This window comes from Salvelinus fontinalis, chromosome 29, assembly GCF_029448725.1.
Source record: "Salvelinus fontinalis isolate EN_2023a chromosome 29, ASM2944872v1, whole genome shotgun sequence".
In the NCBI taxonomy this organism is placed as follows: Eukaryota; Metazoa; Chordata; class Actinopteri; order Salmoniformes; family Salmonidae; genus Salvelinus; species Salvelinus fontinalis.
The window spans coordinates 34,253,011-34,269,990 of record NC_074693.1 but is presented as its reverse complement, the minus strand read 5'-3'; the positions used below and the strand labels follow the sequence as shown (position 1 = coordinate 34,269,990).

General features: G+C 42.8%; 1 protein-coding gene across 7 annotated transcripts in view; it reads right to left on the bottom strand.

Moving 5' to 3' along the window:
- LOC129827883 (catenin delta-1-like) overlaps positions 1–16,980 on the bottom strand; it is a 31,905-nt gene that overhangs the window by 13,298 nt on the left and 1,627 nt on the right. For all 7 annotated transcript variants that reach the window (XM_055889143.1, XM_055889144.1, XM_055889141.1 and 4 more), the window contains exon 2: positions 14,695–14,773. The gene's annotated coding sequence lies outside the window, so the exon portion shown is untranslated. The remainder of the gene's footprint in view (positions 1–14,694; positions 14,774–16,980) is intronic.

Genomic DNA, 16,980 nt, shown 5'->3' with positions numbered 1-16,980 from the left:
GCCTCCTAGTAGATTGCGATGGACAGAGTGTTGTGGATAGAACGTTAAAACAGTACGTCTCCATTGCTCAACTAGAGTAGCCTATGCAGCTGCCAACACCTCGAATATGTTGACACATCAAAGAAATTACAATAGGTGTTTATTGCCGTGGATATGCAACCCATTCTCCGTGGTTGAGTGGGGGGGGGGGGTTCAGGCAGTACCTCCTGAAAGTGCTCGAGCCACATTACGACCTTCTCTCGCACCCATTCCAGCAAACAGGTAGTGCCTGCTCTATACAAGCAAGCCAAAGCTGAAGTTGTCAATGAGTTGGCCAATCCACCCTGTGTTGCACTCACTACAGATGGATAGATGGACCTCCAGGGCTACAGAGAGCTACTTAAGTGACCGACCATCACATTACCCCGGAGTGGGAGATGAGAAGTATCGCGCTACAGACATGCCCTGTTTATGAGAGTCACACGTGTGCATATTTTTCTCTTTGTTTAAGTCTATACTATAATGTTTTTCTTACAATGTCTGAGCCTTTATTTTAGTGTTGTTTGATGAGTAATCGTGTGTTTTCACAATGAGGAACAGCTAAACAAAAATTAACTACAGTTTGTTGCCATTTTATTTTCCAGCTGTACTGAAACCGAACCGTGACCCGAAAACCGCAAATAGTACTGAACCTTGGGTTTAGTGAACTGTTACACCCCTATTACATGTAACTACTCCCCCCCCCCCCATCACCCCAATCAAGAGCAGTGGTTCAGGCAACAAGGACCCGCATATACACTATGTGCAGCAGGTGTGTGAGAAAGATAAGATCTATACCACAATGGGGAGGTGTTGACAAGAGGTAATAAGGTGAAGGGAGGAACAGAGGTGTATTGTGACATGGGAAGCAGGGGAGGGGGCTGACTCACAGTTTCACCTGTGGGGGACAGTGTGTGTGTGTTAATGAGTGAGAGAAAGAAAAAGACAGAGCGAGGCAGAGATGAGGGCAGACTGGAACGTGATGAGTAGGACTGCCCTTTAAACAGTAGAAATAGGACCTCTAGCTGCCTCATCTGCTCCCGTTTGTCTGGTGACTCAACACACGCACCTCCTCCAACCACGTTCGGTCGTCTAGTACAAGCCGGTTTTCCCCCCTTCCGCTCCACGATGTATGTGGGTGTGAGAAGAAAAAAAGAGGAGGTAGGAAGGATGACTGGCTGAGAAATTTCTCAAGCGGGTTGCTTTATTTTGGAATAGAAGTGGTCAGGAAACAGAGATGAACGTGAAGAGGAAGTGATGAGGACTGATGACATTTGAAAACAGAGCCAAAGGCCACTGCCCACCTGCACAAACACCTGCCCTTATATATGGGCAGACTCAGGACAGCAGCACAGAACTGTTCACTAACTACCTTACGGTTGGAATGAGAAGGAGGGTAAAAGAGGGGGGAGGAGTAGAGAAAGATGAATTAAAGCAGAGCTTACATTGTTCACATCAATTCAATGCACACTACACCAGGGGTATTCAAATCTTACCCTATGAGGTCTGGAGCCTGCTGGTTTTCTGAGCTACCTGATCAATTGAAAACACCAAAAGTTTGCAGTGGAACTGGCTTCGAGGTCCAGAGCAAAGTTTGAGGGGACTGAACTCTCGCTCACTACAAAAGTAGAGACAGCACATGGTGGTAGAGTAATACCACAGATAGAAGAATGAGACCGATAATTCACTGGATGTATAAATTATTAATTTGTTCCTGTTTGAAAACGACAGACTGTGGTCTCCTGGTTTAGTTATAAAAATCGTTGTTTTTTTGGGGTTCTGTATACAGACAGAAACATCTCAGGGCAAGGTTCTGGTTCATAGTGACCCATTCCACACACAGTCACATTAATTTCGTGAAACCCATCACTCCTACACAACTCCAAATCACTCACACGATTGTGTAATCATTTACAAAGAAATAAGGAATCTGAGTATGATTCCAAAAACATGAGTGAGCACGTTTTTTGTTATTAGTTTGTGCGTTAACCACAGAGAGTGTGGAATTCCCAGCCGTCGGTTTGGGAGGCCACTGGAACAATGAGAAGTTTGTGTGCGTAAAACCAAGTGTGAAAGAGTTGGCGTGATTGAGGCGCTTTAAGCAGCTTCCTAGTTGACCTACTGTCAGGGCCGAAGCTACATATGAGGACACAAAAGGTCCGGACCGCGGTAGTTTCTTCGAAATTGAAAAAAACGAATTATACAAAAAATAAAACAAATATTTTAGGAAGTCAGTCAGGGTCTCAACTTACTGATGACAGAATAGTAGAACACACAAGGTGCAATTTCAGAACTTGGTTGTGCAACATAAGTTTTCCCTCTTGTTATACGTCTCTCAGTAAACAGGTTTCTATTCTAGTTATTCCCGCTAAGGCAATCAAACAGGAAAAATGTCAGTACAGAGACAAAGTGGTCGCAATTCAACGACTCAGACACAAGGCGTATGTGGCAGGGTCTACAGACAAATCACAGCTTACAAAGGGAAAACCAGCCACGTCGCGGACAACGACGCCTTGCTCTCAGACAAGCTAAACACCGTCGCATGCTTTGAGGATAACAGTGCCACTGACGCGGCCCACTCCCAAGGACTGTGGGCCCTCATTCTCCATGGCCGACGTGAGTAAAACCCTCGCAAGGCTGCAGGCCCAGACAGCATCCCTAGCCACATCCTCAGAGCATGTGCAGAACAGCTGGCTGGAGTGTTTACGCAGAAATTCAATCTCTCCCTATCCCAGTCTGTTGTCCCCACTTGCTTCAAGATGGCCACCATTGTTCCTGTACCCAAGAAAGCAAAAGGTAACTGAACTAAATTAATATCGCCCCTTAGCACTCACTTCTGTCATCATGAAGTGCTTTGAGAGGCTAGTTAAGGATCATATCACACACCTCTACCTTACACCCTAGACAATGCAATCGCCATTGCACTGCCCTATCCAACTCCTCAATAGGAATACCTACGTCAGAATTCTGGTCATTGACTATAGCTCAGCATTCAACACCATAGTGCCTTCCAAGCTCGGGGGCATGGGTATGAACCTCGCCTTGTGCAACTGGGTGCTGGACTTCCAGACGGGCCACCCCCAGGTGGTGAAGGGGAAACACTTCCACTTCACTGATCCTCAACACAGGGACCCCACAAGGGTGCATGCTCAGGCCCCTCCTGTACTCCCATGACTGCATGGCCACACACGCCTCCAACTCAATCATCAAGTTTGCAGATAACAGTAGTAGGCCTGATTACCAACAATGACAAGACAGCCTACAGGGAGGTGGTGAGGGGTGTGTCTCACTCTGAGGGAGCATGCCCCCCAATCCACATCGACGGGACCGCAGTGGAGAAGGTGGAAAGCATCAGCTGGAAATGGTTCACACAAACAGTGCGGTAAAGAATGCGCAACAGCGTCTCTTCAACCTCAGGAGGCTGAAGAAATTTGGCTTGGCCGCTAAGACCCTCACAAACTTTTACAGATGCACAATTCAGAGCATCCTGTAGGGCTGTATCAACGCCTGGTTCGGCAACTGCACCGCCTGCAACTGCAGGGCTCTCCAGAGAGTGGTACGGTCTGCCCAACGCATCACCGGGGGCACACTGCCTGCCCTCCAGGACACCTACAGCACCTGATATCACAGGAAGGCCAAAAAGATAATCGACATCAACCTCCTGAGCCACAGCCTGTTCAACCCGCTATCATCCAGAAGGAGAGGTCAGTACAGGTGCATCAACACTGGGACCGAGACACAGAAAAACAACTTCAAGGACAGACAAATAGCCATCACTAGCCGGCTCTCACCCGGCTACTCACCCCTGCACCTTAGAGGCTGCTGCCCTATATACATAGACATGGAATCACAGGCAATTATAATAAAATGTTTACATACTGCGTTACTCATGTCATATGTATATACACTGTATTCTATTCTACTGTATTTAGTCAATGTCACGCCGACATTGCTTGTCCAAAAAATTTATATATATTTCTTAATTCCATTCTTTTAGATTTGTGTATTGTTAGATACTACTGCACTGTCGCTACACCCGCAATAAACATCTGCTAAGTGTGCGTACGTGACCGGGTTTGAAAATCCCAGTCCCACTCCAGGACTCATGGAGAGAACATTTGGAAAGTAGCAGAAGGTAACCAGTCCATCGAGTATGCATAACACAGCCCTAGGCTAGACCAATTATGTACCATTACGGATAATCATCAACCGTGAATGATGTCTGAGAAAGTTAGACGCACATATAACAACCCTGTCCCCAACCAGTAACCTTCCCTGTTATTGTAACGGTGAGAGGTTAGCATGTCTTGAGGGTATGAAATGTGTGCGTCTCTAACAATAGACACAAGAAAGGATAATTACATCAACTTTTCAAAGCGCTGGTAATGTGTTCAGGTTTCTATCGGCTGAAGCATGTGGAGAACCATGTAAACACGAGCTCAGCAAGTATGCACGAGTCTCCTGCATGCATTTGTATCTTGTGCACATGCTTCAGCTGCTAGAAAGCTGAACGCACTACCAGCGCTTTGAAAAGTTTGTAATTATCCTTTCCTGTGGATAGATTGTCTCGCATTCATACCGCCAAAAGGACAAACCGCACAGACAACTGGTAAAGTACATTAAAATATCTTTATTCAACATTGTATTGTAAAAGGTCGTGAGAGGAAACTTCTGCCCGGTGTAGAATTAAATGCAATGTCGGGTTTTCAGGCAAGTTGCCAGTCATTGATCTACAAGTTAGTTTGCATGCAGAATAACTCCAGGCTATATCAGTAGCCTAGTGAAACTGCACGCAGCTCCGCGCGCTGACCAACGAGAGGTAGGCCTATTCCTGATCTGGCACATCTGGGCGTCACCTTCAGCATTCAAAGGTTCGAAAATTGGAGTTTAACTACCGCCAGAGACAACTCTCGTCTGGCTATAGGTAGGTTAAATGCTGATTGGGGCTTACATTCGATTTTTAAGGTTCACCATCAACAATAGTTTTGCTTGAAAACAATAAGTATATATGGTAATTTTGATATGAAATTATCACCTTTACCCTGTATGAAACAGGACAGCAATCACTTTCGTATGGTTGAAGCAGAGAAGCTCACTTAGAGTCCGTCAAAACGATCTAAACCATTTGTATAAGAGACATGGTGAAATCCAAAAGTGGTGCTATACAGTCATTGGCTATGTCATAGTTAATTTTTAAGATACATTTACTAGCGCCAATACTGACTGCAAAACTACAAATGAATTAGTGGGTTTTAATTTTGAACAAGGGTGCCGTGATTGCAGTAATACAACAATCAAATACAAATGTGAAACAAAACAGCAAATCAATATAAAGTAAAAGAAAATACAGCACAACACAAGAGAAGCTGTTAGATTCCTCAGCTACTAGATCCTCACTTAAACAATTGCCAGAGCAGCACCAAAACATCCAATTGTAAGGAGTTTAGAAAATTGTTCCAGCAGGTAAGTCAATTAAAAAGTAAAAGCAGATTTACCTAATTCGGTGGAGACCTGAGGAACCTCAGAGTTAACCAACACTGAACAGGTTAGGTAACTCATGTTTTTATACTTCAACAATGAAGTAAATTGGAAGCATGTGTTGTAGAGCTTTGCAAACAACAGTGAAGTGATCTCGGGACTTTAATGATGACCAGCCAACCTTTTGATATAGGATGCAGTGATGAGTATTAAATCAGTCACCTGTGATAAAGCAAAAGGTGCCAAGGTAGACAGCATCCAAAGGTTTAAGAGTAGTGGCTACTGCATTCTGGTAAATGGTGTCACCATAGTCAAAAACTGGAAGTAAAGTTGACTGTACAATTTGTTTCCTGCTGTTTAGGAAGAGGCAAGATCTCTTTCTAAAATAGTTTTAAAATCTTAGCTTTTTAACTAGCTCATCAGTATGTTTTTTAAACATTAAATCCTTGTCAATCCAAATGCCCTGGTATTTATAGGCGGGAACCCGATCGATGGGAGAACCATTCAATGACTATGTTGTCCATCCCAATTTTTTTTGTGAGAATTAGAGATCATATTTAATCTTTCCCACATCAAATTACAAGTTACAAACCAACCAGATCTTTTTATAAAGGCAACAAAGTCAGATTGCAGCTCAAACAATGCCTGCTCTACAGTTGGGGTAATGGCATACGTAACCGTATCTGCATACAGATGAATATTATACATTTTAATAGATAGTTCAATAGTATTCATATAATATTAGAAGAGAACAGGTCCCAATACCGACCTTGCGGCACAGCTTTCGTAATATCCAGAAACTAGACTTCACACCATCAGACATCACCATTGCAAGACAGAACATCCCTCTCCCCCTCAGTGCCCAATCTGAGTGCAAAGTAGGGTTGGGTGGTCTCTAGATTTTTATTCCATTCTTCACACATCCCGGGATTTACAATATTACCGGCTTAGTACACAAAGGTGCGCCAAAGAAACCCGGGGGAAAAAAACACCCATTACCAGAATGCTAACAAGATTAGCACAACTAATAGTGAATTTCCATAGAGGCTGCTAGCTAAATATGCTAACTAGGGCAAACAAAGAAAACCAAATTGCAAAGACAGGCAATCCAGCTCAAAGTTATACATACAGTACCAGTCATAAGTTTAGACACCTACTCATTCAAGTGTTTTTTCTTTATTTTTATTATTTTCTACATTGTAGAATAATAGTGAAGACATCACAACTATGAAATAACACATATGGAATTATGTAGTGACCAAAAAAAGTGTTAAACAAATCAAAATATATTTTATATTCTTCAAGCTGTCACCACCCTTTGCCTTGATAACAGCTTTGCACACTCTTGGCATTCTCTCAATCAGCTTCATGAGGTAGTCACCTGGAATGCATTTCAATTAACAGGTGTGCTTTGTTAAAAGTTCATTTGTGGAATTTCTTTCGTTCTTAATGTGTTTGAGCCAATCAGTTGTATTGTGACAAGTCCATATTATGGCAAGAACAGCTCAAATAAGCAAAGAGAAACGACAGTCCATCATTACTTTAAGGACATGAAGGTCAGTCAATCCGGAACATTAAGAACTTTGAACGTTTCTTCAAGTGCAGACGCATAAACCATCAAGTGCTATGATGAAACTGGCTCTCATGAGGACCGCCCCAGGAAAGGAAGACGGAGAGTTACCTCTGCTGCAGAGGATAAGTTCATTAGAGTTACCTGCACCTCAGATAGCAGTCCAAATAATGCTTCAGTTCAAGTAACAGACATCAACTGTTCAGAGGAGACTGCGTGAATTAGGCCTTCATGGTCAAATTGCTGCAGAGACCACTACTAAAAGGACACCAATAAGAAGAGACTTGCCTGGGCCAAAAAACACAAGCAATGGACTTTGTGGGACTATCATTTGTTTTTCAACAGGACAATGACCCAAAACACACCTCCAGGCTGTATAAGGGCTATTTGACCAAGGAGGAGTGACGGAGTGCTGTATCAGATGACCTGGCCTCCACAATAACCCGACCTCAACCCAATTGAGATGGTTTGGGATGAGATGGACCGCAGAGTGATGAAGGAAAAGCAGCAAACAAGTGCTCAGCATATATGGGAACTCCTTCAAGACCACTGGAAAAGCATTCCTCATGAAGCTGGTTAAGAGAATGCCAAGAGTGTGCCAAGCTGTCATCAAGGCAAAAGGTCACTACTTTGAAGAAACTCAAATCTACTTAGATTTGTTTAACACTTTTTTGGTTACCACATGATTCCATGTGTTATTTCATAGTTTTGATGTCTTCCCTATTATGCTACAACGTAGAAAATGGTAAAAAAAAAAAAGAAAAGAAAAACCCTTGAATGAGTAGGTGTATCCAAACGTTTGACTGGTACTGTATATAGGCAGGAAATACTGAATGCAATTTTTGGTGAGGTTGGACATTTAAGTGAATGTGAACTAAAGACATTGTGCAAATGAACAAAGTTTTGAACCATGCTTGTCTGAAGGAAGAACAGTACTGGGTCTGGAGCATCATGTGCACACACGGTGTCAAGTCGCTAGGACAACTGGCCTGCCATGCTCAGAGAAGATGGAGCTGACAGCCGAGAACAGAGAGGAGAAAAAGAATGCAAGGAAATCAAGACGGCAGTGGCAGCTGTATAGATAACTCATCCAAAGGGGTTTGACTTTCTCAAACACGTCAGGAAGCTAAAACAATATGATGCCCCGTCACCTTATTAATTCAGCCACTTACTTAGACAACTAGCAAGTTAAACTTGTCACGTTAACGCAGAATTCTTCATTTATCCACGCAGGAAAAGATAAAACGCATAAGAAATATCTTGCTGCGTTTTGTAAACAAAGATGTAAAATGCTTCTTATTGTAATTTCTGCTCGGCATCAGACATTTTGTGCTTCAGTCTCACTACTCCACTCAGATTAGAATTTTACTAAAAGGCATTCTATCCACAGACAACTCTCTGATGTAGCTACTCCCCCCTACTTTTCTCCGGTAAAATGCAAGAATAAACACGAGGAAATGTAGCCGCCTACATTTTTTCTATGATAAACAGAAATGGCCTTGCATCGTTTCAAAAAATACCTTGCTTTGTCATTGTAAACTCACTTGTGTAGCTGCCAGCCAAACAGCGTTGCACCTCTTGTCATTGATACCAATAAAGCTATTTTATGTGAAACAAAACTATAGTTGCACGTTCCTGATCACTATTGAAGCCCCAAAAAATAAAATCTTACCCCTGCTCCCGCTTTCTCCAGTTGTGCTATTTACTTAAACACGTGACTGGCTCAACTGTTCTGGGGAACTACAGTAAGCTTCATAATGTAACAGGTGATATTAAGAACGCAATCTGTTTTACCTCCTAACGTATTGCACAAGTTGACTGCAGGTATTTACTTAAAAGGTAGATTAAGTTTCACACAAAAAGTGTAAAACAATTTGCTCCAATGGAATTAACGGCATAGAAAAACAATTGTGGTTTTCAAGCAAAAGAAAGTAAACAATTATATATACACACACACAGTATTTTAGCTCGACCGACCTCTGCCTCAAATACCCTCCCGGACCACCTGAAGGCACCACAGACTCTGGGCTCCTTTAAAAACAGGCCTAAAGACCTCTCTTTAGGAAGGATTTGTGTTGATAGCTGTGTGCTCCTTGGTGTCCTACCGTGTTGCGTCAGCTGGGTTCTTTGTCAGTTACCCTGTCTAGTTGTGCGCATTTTTTATTTGGTTATTATTTTATGCACTGAGATCATTCTGTATAAATTAAAAGCACTTTACAAAAGTAAATCATCCTTATTATAACTCACTGTATCCTGTCTGACAGATCATTCTCAAACCTACTTAATTGTTAAGCCTACTTAATTGTTAACCAATTTTACCCCCCCAAAAAAGGCTGCATTGGGCCTGTAAAATACAGTTTTTAAAATCGCTGTGCGGAGTTAAAGTAACTGGCCCTAAAAAACTAATACCTATAAAAACGGCCTGTGGCATTGATGAGTCAGAAACGCCAATTATAGTGTCAAAATTTAGTGTAAATAGGGTAGTTTTGGTCATCAAGTCAGTCTGGTCTAAAACTAAGTGAGTCGCGAGTAAATAAAAAAAGATTGGTTTGGATTACAATGTCAACAACTCAAGCCTCCTTTTGCCAAAATCCACATAAATCGCCCCCCCCACCCACATCGCTTCCCTTCATTAAAATGGGGGTCCATTGTTTCGTCTCCCCCAACACGTTCAAAGGATTACGGCCATTTGAGACTTAAAGGCCCTATACGGATTGACCACGCAATGCATGCTTCCAGCAAGATGCCTTCCCAACAACGGACCCTATCATGCAGAAAAGGTGGTCGGAGTTCGTTGGTCCCCAGTGGTGGAGAGTATGCCGGTAGCTAGACCATAGACCGCTGGTTACGTGTATTTTAATAATAATCATCATCAATAGCATAGCTGACATTATCCGAGTTGTATTGAGGTAGGCTTTGGCTTGGAAACGTTTAAAAAAGGGGGCAAATAATTTGTAGGAAAACCTTTTGTCATGATTGTGATGTTGCCAGATTGACTTTAGATGCAGTATAACTTTAGCCAGCTAACTACGATTTATGGGACCTCCATATTTTAACTAGCTAACATTAGCATTGCTACCTATGTTTGACTAACTTTGCTAGAAACAGTAATGGCAATATTGCCATCTCTAAAGTAAATTTGACGACATATAGCAAAATTGTTTCCTACTTATTATTTGCCTACTTTGGCAATGTCAACATATTTCCATGCCACTAACTTAGTGTAATTTAGACGAAACAGTCACATTAGCCTTCGAGGTGCGACCCATGTCTAGGGCACAAATAAATATTGGATGCAGCTATGGTGGTACTAGCTAACTCATGCCTGACTACAACAGTGTACTAACTAGCAGCAACAAACTCAAACCAACCCAGGGCCGTAGCAAAACATGTCACAGCTGGTTGCAGAGTGCAACGACGGGCACCAAACTGAATCAAATCCAATCTGGAGCCAGTCTGTCTACATCTGTAAAGGATAGAGTTAGCTTCCAAAAGACATTACTCTATTGCTCGAGCTGTGTTTATAATTGAGGGATGATGCCCATCATTGACCCTATTTTTCTGCATTCCGCACAGTTGGGTGCCAGACTGATCCCCTGTTTTGAACGGATGCCGGGACCTACCAGAAGGAGCATAACATGCCCAGCAATGTGATCGCAATGGTTTAGCGACCTCCAAAAATCATTTGATCCACTTGCCATTTTCTACAGCTCGTCAGCAAGACTTCAGAATAAAAGTGTGTCATGAGATAAGTACACTTGTGACACCTCCGTTGATGCCTTCACGAGGCCTCTAATAGTGACCCGAGTAACTGCAATGATTACAGACGGCTTCAACTACACCAGGTAATGTGTGTTAAGTTGAATGTGAAAAGGTATATTCAATTCCTATGAATGGAACAGTTAGCCACATGTATCCGGCCAGAAACAATCACCTGTACAGCGGGAACAGCGTTCACAAGGTCACCATTTGTACAAATACAGAAGGTAACTCACAATATTACTTTGATACATTTGATAACCAATTGTGAAACAATTTGTTTGTTGGTTATTTTCTACTTCTTCAATACATATGTCCAGCAGTCATTATTTCACTTCACATTTGAGGATTTCTGAAGTGAAATTGAAAGCTGAACGCAGCGATCAGGTTGGTGGCACCAGGCTAATCATTACCGCCATTGATAATGTAAGCAGTGTGCTCTCTGTGCGTGTGACCGACCAGTATATTTGATGAGGGGCCAGGAGCTGATCTATGCTGCTATGCCCATCAATGGGGCTCTGGAAAAGACCTTACCTCTTGCCTGCTAAGGCTAAGTCTGACTTGTTCAAACTTCAACATCGTATAGGTTTGTCAGATATCACCTATCCTGGCATTGATAATAGAACAGTGACTAAGTGTTCACAGATTCAGGAGAGACCTGGAACTCAACACATCCACAATGAGACTATTACAAATAATACAGTACGGCACAAATGTCCAGTAATCGCAACACCCTTTTCATTCCATGTGTCACTGACCAACTACGGCGAAAGCATCTCCAGAAGTGGGCAGACGGCAGCCTCAGTCGTTAGACCATAACTGGGTAGGTTTTATCTGACCTGTTTAAACTTCAAACATAGTACCTGTTTGGATGTCAGATATGAAGTACCTGTTCATGGTCAAAATATTGCCGAACTGTCATTGGTAACAGAACAATGACTGAGTGTTTGTGGTGTGTGTTCACAGAAACATGTTTGGAGCCAGCTCATGGAGACTTGCAAGATGACGTGATAAAGTCCAGACTGACTTGATACTGATGTCTCTGAATGGAGAGAGAGACCTGGCACTCAGCATTACAATTTTACTTGTATTGTATTTTTTTAAATTATTGAATTGGTATAAGTTAAAACGGAGGGGAGAAACCCTGTGTATTCTGCACCAGGATCAGAGAACTCCGGTTGTATACGGGACACCACACAGGAAGGTATGACCACTGGGAGAGGGGGGGGGGGGACAAGACAGCTGCAGGCAAGGTTCTGACAGACGGGTGTGTCTTGGTGGCAACGACACAGACATAAAACACCCACATCAAAACCCCCCCAAGCCAACTCACATTTGGCTTCGGTCACGGCTGCCAGCATTTCCTGAAGAGCAAGCCAAAATAAAGGAGGCCAAATCAGTTCTCCTTTAATGTGAGTTAATGTGTAGTGGTTAATTGTATATCCAATAGGCTATGCGTTTGTAGATCGACTGAGGTGACTGAAGCTACAGGAACCAATGTGATAATGTCGGTTTATGCTGTTCTCCAACTAGCATTTTACAGTTTATTTTTTTTAAATTGTATAGAAAAGCAGTAAATGAGCTTAAATCCTAACATTCATTGGTTGGGTGGGGGGGACCCCACTAAAACACAGACCATGGCTACCACTGCATTCAACCCTCCAAGTAAGGAGCCAGATATTTTAGCCTTGAAGCCTATCGGAAGTCAGCCGCGAGTTTCGGTGAACAATGAAAACATGTCTGACCCCCCCCCCCTTTTCCCTTCCTGAAAAACAGGATGTTATGGATACTCCATTAGGGATGAGTGAGGACAAGGCTACAGCACCACACTGTATAGTAAACCACTAGAACCCATTTTGTTTTGTTCTATGAGGTATAGTTTTTCCCTTTCTCTCTCACTGCCACTTCTTTCTGTCACTGTTCTTTCACAACCATTTATGCTTTTGAGGCTTCCACCTTCAACCCCTAACCTGCCTCGCACTCATGTTGAAGAAGTTAACTAAATCTATAAAAACCCATAAGATGAAGAAAAATACAATGCGACCGCAACAGCCAACCATTACTCCGACCGCATTGGGATGTCATCTCCAGGTCAGCAGACACTAAAGCAGTGCTTTGTGCCGTGTTCAAAACAACGGGGAACTCAGAAAAATACGAGGTCAAATCATGACGCCAGTGATCTTCAGGTCGGAGCTCTAGAAAGAAACCAGAATTTCAGATTTTTCCCAAGTCGGAGCTCGCCCCCCCCCCCCCCAAGTTTTCAGTTGTTTTGAACGCACTTTAGTAAGAGATTTCAGAGTTCCCAGTTGTTTTGAAAGCAGTTTTAGGGTCAATGACACAGAATATCTGTGCGCTCGTACACCAGGAGTCATATCTTCCTGTCTGATTCTGCAGCAGTCAGTCAGTGTGACTCACCCTAGTCTGGAGAAAAGAGCTTCGCTTTCAAGCATCAGCACGCTGTACCACAGGAGGTTGGTGGCACCATAATTGAGGAGAACGGGCTCGTGGTAATGGCTGGAGCGGAATCACTGACAGCAGTGTTTCCATGTGTTTGATGTTTGATTCCAGCCATTACTATGAGCCGTCATCCCCTCATCAGCCTCCACTGGGCTGTACACACCAGCTAAAACAATACAGCCCTATGTGACATTTGAAACTCTGTCTTCTCTACTGTACCATTTCAGCAAGTGACCGGGAACAAAGAGTGATTGAGCGGTGGGACATAAGAAAACAATACACGTCTGTGCCCGTCTGTCATTTGCACCTGTGTTTGCCAATAAGTCAGGGTAAGGTAATTTGCGTTGGTTTAATTGAGCATGGCTGGTAATGAGATCGGGGCATTAGACTGCTAATCCACTTATCTCCCAAAAACACTGAGCAGTGTACATACACAAACAGAACCTCCCAAAAACACTGAGCAGTGTACATACACAAACGGAACCTCCCAAAAACACTGTGCAGTGTACATACACAAACAGAAACTCCCAAAAACACTGTGCAGTGTACATACACAAACAGAACCTCCCAAAAACACTGTGCAGTGTACATACACAAACGGAACCTCCCAAAAACACTGAGCAGTGTACATACACAAACTTAGCCAGAGGCACAGCTTAACAACTACCCACCTCATCTGGACAGACAAACACAGCATGTAGCAGATCAACAATCTCAGTACCTTCACATCAACTAAAACAGTTAGTGTACACACAGCCACTCAGGTGCCCTCCACACACACACACACACACACACAAAACACAGAAGCCCTGTTTATCACAGGGTTAGAGGCAGCACCTGTTTCACCTGCACTGCATCACACTGAAGCTCTCAAGGAGATCCCTTGTTGACTGACTGTACAGGCCGAGGAACACCTGCACCCCACACACAGGCGACAGATACCCAAATTACAGCCAACCCCCCATCACGTGAACAATCAACAAACAGTGACTTAACTGGCTTCCTCGGCAAGACATGAAATACAAAGGCCAATATTTACAGTCCAGTAGCCGATTGAATCCTTCTTATTCAAGCCACATGTCGACATTTAACCCCACCCAACCTTTTCCCTAACAAAACAAGTTCACTCAGGACCCACCCAACAGGTTAGCTGACAGGGAAAAAGCTTTAACATTGCAGATAGATTGCCTTTCATCAATGTAATTCTCTGCATCATTTCCAATCCCCACATACATATATAAACACACACACACATACATACATACATACATACTCTGTCTAAATGGTTATTGCAAAAAAAAGGTCATAGCCAACACCTCTAACTAAAAATGGTAGAGGGAGAACTTGTTCTTATCTTATAATCTTTCACACGGGGAGAAAACTTGCGACAACTCAACCAGCAATACCCTTACCTGATCAAGGTGTGGTCAGCACTGTATGCTTGTTGGTCCCCTCGTTTGAAATAGACCCTTTGTCACCACCCTTCAGGTACTAAAGACACAAACACAGAAGCTACCAGTTAATGAGCAAAAGTGACAATGAAGCATGACATTGTCAAATGAATGAGTTGCCCTGGAAGCACAAGCAAAAAAAAAAAAAACTGTACTAAGAAAAACACACGTAGCTATTAAAATCTGGTGTTCGGTCACGTAACAAAATCTGGACACTGAGTGAGAATTCTACTGTTTGACAATGGTGCTTTCTTTATAAATCATGATATTTCGATGAAGTGAATTAAATTGAAATATGTTTGCATAAATATCAGGGATTTTTCTGCCATTGTAATCCTTAGGCGGCACGCCCAAGTGTTTTTTGGGGTCGCCTAAGCCCAAACCGCCTACGTTGTTCTTGTTTTGTTTTTTCGGGGAGACTAAGTCCAAACAGTGGAAAAAAACACATTTGAAGGCTGCGCCAATGTCCGACCGCGCTCATTGACACACCCCCTGCCACGCCACCACCTAAGCCCCTTTTTGATCCAGAAATAAAAACATCAATATCTTCCTTAAAAATGTTCTGAATAACGTATCAGTGGGGCCTCGGTGCTCTCCTGAAAATACTGCTTTCACATTCTTCCATTTTGGGACGTCATCTTCTCCAATCATAAACAAGTCGACTATCAACTCGAGAGGTATACAAGTTGATTGACGTCCGGAAAGAGTTTTTGTGGAGCATCACAAAAATCACCTGAGTGAGAAGTTAAGCATGCTTTCATCTACTGTTTGACCATGTACACTAGGACCGACATGATAACAGAATCGCGATACTCAGTAACGTGGCAACTAAAAAAAACACAAAGCGGATTTAACTGTTTTTAGCAAGTATTCTAGGTAGCTATGTAGTTGAGGGGAAGAGAGAGGAATGTTCATTGGCACCTGTCTCATGTGTAAAGAGGGAGAGAGGGAAAGTAGTAGGCAGGGAGGGATGAGGAGATAGAAAGATGGTGAGAAATGAGAGGACTACTGGCTGATAAATGCCCTCAGCAAGCACTGCCAGTCTGCAGTGCACACAAACGAAATTACAGATGCTCATTCTGTTTTCGGTTGTTCGATATTAACAGGCCTTTATCCTCCCCATGTTTACAGATATCTTGTTCGTCTGGGTGGCCTCTTCCTCCCCCTCTTTTGACCAATTCATCTGTTATACTGTACGTACACACACGCAGTAGTCCAAGTCTAGGTGAGGGAGGGGTAGAAAGTGGGACAGATGTCAAGGTAATGTGAGCCCATGATCATTATGTTCAGAGGTTAAACTCATCTACATTGGAACCATCACATGTCATCTCTCACACACTTTATTCTGTTTTGTTTGATAGTATCCCCATGTTTAAAGGGACATTTCAAAACAATGTCAGCTTCATATCCATCTCTAGCACCACCCTAACATCAACATGTGAAAAGTGTGAGTTTCTATGTTTTGTAGTAAAAACAAAAGAGGCAGATAAGTGTTCACAATGACGTCGGTGTGCATTGTCTGATTTTAACCAATTATGAGTAGGCATTGCCTACTTGATGTCATTGGAAACACTCATCTTCCTCTGTCTTTTACTACAAAACATAGAAACTTTACATTTTCACATGTTGATGTTCGGCTGGAGATGATGAATATGAAGTTGAAAACGTTTTTTTGACTTTATTTCCCTTTAACACGTACCAAGCTTGTCTGGATGGCCTCGTCTACCTCTTCTGGCCAATTAGTATGGATATAATGTTACACACACACAGTTTATTGGTTGTGTGAAAAGTACAGATGCTCATTCTGTTTTTGTTTGGCATTAATAGGCCTGGATTATTTGCCTGTTCACTACGGAACTTAAGATATGCACCTACTGTAATGACATCTGCCGTTGCTGCTAATAAATGGCAGAAGACCCACCAAGAATCTGAATGGAAAGTGGTTTGTTGTGCACACATTTTTGAACACTTGTAATCTCACATTTACCTGAGGAGCTATCAGGATGGTTAGCTGCCACCAAACACACTGTGTAGTCTAAGGGGGGGGGTAAAAGTTTGTTGAGTCTAGCATTTTTTTTTATTTTTACATTTAACCTTTATTTAACTAGGCAAGTCAGTTAAGAATAAATTATTTTTTACAATGACGGCCTACCCCGGCCAAACCCTAACAATCACGGCCGGTTGTGATACAGCCTGGATTCGAACCAGGGTGTCTAGTGACGCCTCGAGCACTGAGATGCAGTGCCT